This window comes from Somniosus microcephalus, chromosome 8, assembly GCF_052327205.1.
Source record: "Somniosus microcephalus isolate GS21.2 chromosome 8, FLI_Smic_1.0, whole genome shotgun sequence".
Classification (NCBI taxonomy): domain Eukaryota; kingdom Metazoa; phylum Chordata; class Chondrichthyes; order Squaliformes; family Somniosidae; genus Somniosus; species Somniosus microcephalus.
In genome coordinates this window covers 39905822-39912273 of record NC_140994.1, presented here as the reverse complement: position 1 = coordinate 39912273, position 6452 = coordinate 39905822, and the positions used below count along the sequence as shown (strand labels likewise).

General features: G+C 47.1%; 1 protein-coding gene across 4 annotated transcripts in view; it reads left to right on the top strand.

Annotated features, from left to right (window-relative positions):
• Window positions 1-3097: 3097 nt before the first annotated feature.
• LOC147113475 (uncharacterized) overlaps window positions 3098-6452 on the top strand; it is a 275092-nt gene continuing 271737 nt past the window's right edge. The window contains exon 1 of one of the 4 annotated variants that reach the window (XM_085994614.1): window positions 3098-3330. The gene's annotated coding sequence lies outside the window, so the exon portion shown is untranslated. The remainder of the gene's footprint in view (window positions 3331-6452) is intronic. The other 3 variants (XM_085994613.1, XM_085994612.1, XM_085994615.1) reach the window with 3 other exon arrangements.

The window sequence follows — 6452 nt, the reverse complement described above, 5'->3', positions numbered from 1 at the left end:
TCTCTCAACATTAACTCTGGAGAGTACGGCACTTTTTAGGCAACGGCAGCAGCTCGGTCCCGTGGGTGCCGGATAGCACAAAGTTTCCTGTACATAGATCATTAAAATGTCATGTACAGGTACAGAAACTAATCAGAAAGGCTAATGGGATGCTGGCCTTTATATCTAGAGGACGAGAATACGAGGGGGTAGAAGTTATGCTGCAGCTATACAAAACCCTGGTTAGACCACACCTGGAGTACTGTGAGCAGTTCTGGGCACCACACCTTAGGAAGGATATATTGGCCTTGGAGGGAGTGCAGCGTAGGTTTACCAGAATGATACCTGGACTTCAAGGGTTAAGTTATGAGGAGAGATTACACAAATTAGGGTTGTATTCCCTAGAATTTAGAAGGTTAAGGGGTGATCTGATCCAAGTTTTCAACATATTAAGGGGAACAGATAGAGTAGATAGAGAGAAAATATTTCCACTGGTTGGGGATTCTAGAACAGGGGCATAGTCTGAAAATTTGAGCCAGATCGCTCAGGAGTGAAATTAGGAAACACTTCTACACACAAAGGGTGGTAGAAGTTTGGAACTCTCTTCCGCAAATGGCAATTGATGCTAGATCAATTGTAATTTTAAATCGGAGATAGCTTTCTGTTAACCAAAGGTATCAAGGGATATGGGCCAAAGGCAGTTTGTGTTGCTATCTCTCCCTCCCACAGTTTGTGTTGCTCTCCCTCCCCCCCAGTTTGTGTTGCTCTCCCTCCCCCAGTTGCTCTCTCAGGAGTCACGGAATTTCCAGGCAATTTTCGTTGGCCCCGATGCCGTCATCCTCACAACCGGTAAGGAAGAGGTATTTCCATACAGTGAAGGGACCAGCAGGGCCCAGATAAGGCGGTTTGGTTGCAAGCCATGACAGCCGGGATACTGCGCATGCGCGAACCGTGTAAACGGGGTACATTTCTCTCAAGTCGCCAGCAGCAGCACTCGGGAGAGCAATCGCCCATTCCAGTAGAATCCCGCCCAAGGCATGAGGGTTGGGAATTCACTGAGGCCAGAGCAAATGGTGGGGTCAGTCCTATTTGCTTCCGGCACTGTCAGGTAACAGGATCTACTTTGGGTTTGTAACATCACCTGCCCGCTAGTCATTTGCTTCCTGTAAAATTCCATTGCTGATGTAAAATTGTACTTTAAATCAGTTAAAAGATTTCAGTTAGCTTTTTGGCTCCATTTTATAGCATCGACCATTTAAAATTGATTTTGAAGTAAATGGCATTGGTGCAACTCCAAGAAATCAAGTCCAGCAGAATACAACAAGGAAGAAATCTGCACAGGTAATCCCAGCAGGTGCATCTGCAGATGTTTGACTGTGCGATGCTGCTTTGTACCTAGCAAAACCATTGGGCCCCCAAATAAAATGGCTCCACATTCACAGTTGCAGCCCCAGAGTTAAAAATATTTTAAAGGTCATTGAGTGATTATTTCTTGCCCAGATTTCTTCCTTGTTAAATTCTGCAGACCCGACAAGATTTACAGAGGCTATCTCACTGATTTCAATACTTATAGGTTGGTATCACTGTAAATCTATACAGTGTAGATTAAATGTTAGCATGTGTAGTTACAGCACCAGGCCATTTGCAATCACAAACACGCTCACAAAAAAAAGTTAACCTCAAAACCAAAACAAAAAAAGTTGATACAAAAGCAAAATACTACGGATGCTGGCAATCTGAAATAAAAACAGAAAATGCTGGAAATAATCATCAGGTCTGGCAGCACCTGTGGAGAGAGAGAAACAGAGTTAGCGGCCTAGAAATTGGGTTTTGGCGCAGCGCTGGCTTTAGCGCCGGAAGTTAGTGCCGGAGCTAAGTCGCGCTGGGCGGGCCAAAAATTCACTAGTTCTGCGCCCAAACGGCTGCCGGCGTTGCTGAAAGCTGTTTGCGCCTGAAAACTGGCGCTACGCGCTGAATTGCGGCGCTATTCCGGCGCTGCGGCGCCCGCTGCGGTGCGGCAGGTTCGAGAAGTGCAGGCCTCCTCCTTCCCTTAAGGAGGAGCTGCCTGCACCCGGCCGCGGCCCGCGAAAATCATTGTAAAAATGAGCCCGGCACCTCGGACAAGTGCCGGGCTTGCATCTGTCCCGGGGGGGGTGGGGGGGGAGAAGTCCGTGGAGGGAGCTGCGGCCAGGCGGCCGGCGGGAAAGCGGCCGGCCGCCGCGGGGCCTTTAATGCGCCGGCGCAAAGTCCAGTAAGGCACCTCTACCAGAACGTTGCTTGCGGCTGCCACGGGCGAGGCGGCCGCAAGTCAATTTCGGAGTTCGGGCGGGTTACCATGGCAACCGGGGCGCTGCGCACACCGATGATGTCATCGGTGCCGGTGCAGCGCTAACGGCCTAACGCCGATTTAGGGACCCACTCAATTTCCAAACTGGCCATAACTCCGGCGCTAGGCCCTCTAGCGCCTCAAAAGCGGCGCTAAGCCTACCGAATTTCTAGGCCAGCGTTTCAGGTCGATGATCTTTCATCAGAACTGGAAAAAGTTAGAGATGTTACAGGTTTTAAGCAAGTACAGAGGCAGGGAAAGTGGGGGAGGGGAGGAAAGGGAATATTTGTGATAGGGTGGAATGCAGTAGTGATTAAATGACAAAAGGGATGATGGTGCAAGGCAAAAGGGGGTGGTAATGGGACAAGTAAAGAAACAAAAGATGGGTCTAATGCAGCTGTAAATAAAGGAGATTTGCACTTATATAGCGCCTTTCACAGCCACCTGACATCCCAACGCACTTTACAGCCGATGAAGTACTTTAGAAGTGCAGTCATTGTTGTAACGTAGAAAACGCGGCAGCCAACCTGCGCACCGCAAGCTCCCGCCAACAGCGATGTGATAATGACCAGGTAACCTGTTTCAGTGATGTTGGCTGAGGGATGAAATATTGACCAGGACATATAAACGACGCCAGCAGAATCATTACTGGAACAAACAAAAAAAAAAGGTTGAATTTGGCAAGGGTACTCCGAAACACAAGAGGTGCGCAGGTTGACTCCCTACCTTTGCAGCACTCTGGTGGCCCCCGGGCCGGGGGGCGCGCGGCGCACTGACTGACGCGCGCGCCGGCCCTTTGTTGACCAACTGTCGGAGTGCAGCACGTGGCGCCTTGTTTACATTGCGGCGCACGTGGCGGATGGAAGCTGACAGCTGGCCCGGCCCGGCCCGGCACTGCCGCCACTATGAGGCAAGGCAGCGCTACCGGGGGGCAGCTTCATCCGCGGCAATGATGCGCTGAGAGCGCGGGGTTTGCTGTCACTCAGCGAGTCGCTGCTCAGGTACTGAAGGGCGCCGAGTTGTAAGTAAGTCTGACTCCCTCTCTGTACTGATCTGCTTTATTTCCCCGTTTTACTTGTTTATTCCTTTGCAGCCGCGGCTTAACGTTGTGTGTGTGTGTGTGTGTTTTAACATGTTATTCGAAACTATTCCGAGTGCTGTAAGATTAACGGCAGCAACAGCAGGAAATGTTATAGAGTTTAGTACTCGAGGGGACACCGGTGCCACTCATGCCCGCTCTGGATTCTTGTCCTAAATCATTACAAGGATCCCACGCTATTTGCACCAGTCATTTTCCACAAGGCACAAGCTGCGTCTGTGTGCTGATGAACTGTGTATGGGAGAGCACGGGTCATCAGGATATTAATATTCATAAATATATATATATAATGTATTAAAACATGAGAGTGTATTGCTATTTGATGACTCCGCTTGAACTGATAAATAGGGATGGGCACATAACTAATAATCCCAAATGATGCGAGTTGGGCCATTTCAGGCTCATTTGCCGTTGTTAACTCGACACTGTTAACTTTGAGTTTGGAATAAATACGCCTTCCTTTTTGGAAGCAGCTGTCATACTTTCATGTGCGGATAAAGTGACCTTTTGAATTATGCAACACTATTTTCCACGTGTTTGTTTCATGTTTCCTTACACTGCTTTGAATGGAGCCTTGTGCAATATCTGCCATATGGAGTAATGGCAATAAAAATGTTTCTTAAAAGAACTGAATAACTTTATTTTTAAAATTCCTGTCATGGGAGGAACATCCAGTGACTGGCAGTCTAGTAAGGGTCATAGGATTTGTAACTTTCTAAAAAGAAAGACTTAAATTTATCATGTCTTTCAAAAACATCCCATACAGTGGCTTTTATGTAGAGATACACATCAGCAATTCTGTACACAGCAAGTCTGCACAAACACCAATTAATCTGTTTTGGTGGAGTTGATTGAAGCAGCAATGCTAGCCAGGAAAACTCAAGTTACTCTTCAAATAGTGACATGGTATTTTTAACATCCACCAGGAACAGGCAGACAGAGCCTCACTTAGATATCTCATCCAAAGGACAGCACCTCTGACCATGCAGCACTGTACTGAAGTGTGCTCAAATTCTTGAGTTTGACCTGAACCCACAACGTTCTGATATACAGATGAGGTTGCTCCCAACTGAACCAAACTGGCATTCAGTAGGTGGTCAGTCTCTTTTTAGCCCATATAAAAAAGAATTACAGTATTGTTTTCAAAATTATCTACTGATGGGATAAGAAGTTGCACATTAAATGATGACCAAAAATTAACATTTTAAAATAAAATTAAGTAAAGATAAAGTTTAGATGCCTGTTGTCTTAGAATCATAACAACAACAAGTTACATTTATATAGCACCTTTAACGTAGTAAAACGTCCCAAGGTGCTTCACAGGAACGTTATCAAACAAAATTTAACACTGAGTCATATAAGGAAATATTACGACAGTTGGTCAAAGAGGTAGGTTTTAAGGAGCGTCTTAAAGGAGGAGAGAGAGGCAGAAAGGTTTAGGGAGGGCATTTCGCAGATTAGGGCCTAGGCAGCTGAAAGCATGGCCGCCAATGGTGGAGCGATTAAAATAAGGGATGCAGAAAAGGCCAGAATTGGAGGAGCACTGAGAATTCAGAGGGTAGTAGGGCTGGAGGAGGTTACAGAGATAAGGAGGGGTGAGGCAATAGAGGGATTTGAAAACAAGGGTGAGAATTTTTAAATTGAGGCATTGTTGGACCAGGAGCCAATGTAGGCCAGTGAGCACGGGGTGATGGGTGAACAGGACTTGGTGTGAGTTAGGATACGGACAGCAGAGTTTTGGATGAGCGCACGTTTATGGAGGGTGGAAGATGGGAGGCTGGCCAGGAGAGCATTGGAATAGTCAAGTCTAGGCATGGCTGAGGGTTTCAGCAGCAGATAATTTAAGGGAAAAACGGTAATTGATCCCTTCTGAAATTGTTTATCTTAGCTGTCAAACCTTTTTAGGACCTTAATAAGGAGCGTATGTGACCGGTATTAGTTTTCAGCTGACCTGTTGGGCCAATGGTGGCAAATTGGGCAGAATTGGCAGGGTAGCCCAGGAATAGCCCCAGGCACACCTCAAAAGCAGCCTTTTGGCACATGTGGAAGAGTGGTCTGCTCCCTCTCTCCGGAATTTGTCATGTTGGTTACACGGGATGGAATCCCAGATCTGCCTCAAATTGTACCTACCATGCGAGCAATTCGCTTGACTTCTGCCCTCAGGCCTGTGGCAATTTTGGGGCTAAGTTTTGGTGATCCATCTAAAGTTGGAGCAGGAATGCTCCTCCAGGCCCTACAAGGAATGCTTAGGCTTCCCCTGCCCCGGGCCGCCTCTCCCCCTTCCTGAATGCGAGATCCCCACAAGACATCCCTGGAACCTGATCCTGCTATCTATCTGTGTCAGCAGGTGGCATCTAGAATACGCCATTTTCCACTGCTTCCTGCTGACTTCAGCTGTTGGGATTTAAGTGAAGACCGGGAATTAAAATAGCCTGGGCCTTGTTTCTGCAGTAGCAGGTGAGTTTTGCCTGCTGCCTTCCTTAAGAAAGTGAACCTTTAATTGAGAAAAATATTGACTAGAGTGACAGAGTAGTGATTAAGATGGAGGCACAATTATGCGATCGCTTCTCCAAGGAGAAGAGACAGAGAGCCAGACCCAGAACTAAGTTCATGTATGCAAATTCTGAGCCACTTACCAAGTTGCCCATTTACTGGGGCAATAATACAGAGCAGGAGGACAACACAACAGAATGGAATGGAATGAAACATAACATAACACAACACATCAAATGTCACCCAGTCACATGAGATAAATTCACGAGCTGTGGAAAGATAGGATTACTAGGGAGTTGATGAGGTTCCAACTTAACAGAGATAGGAAGTTGGGAAGATTAAATAATGCAGTAGTGAATGCCCAATCCAAAAATATAGTGGGGAATTATTACCGCCCCACGATAGGCTGGCGAGGGTTAGGCGGAGGTGTGGTTAAAAATTTTAAAGCACATAATGCGACCTCAACCCACCGCGTACGCACTTGCCGCCAACATTACGGTGGCAGTTGCGTGCTGTGCCTGTGTCCCGCTCTCATGAGGCGGGACAGTTCATTAT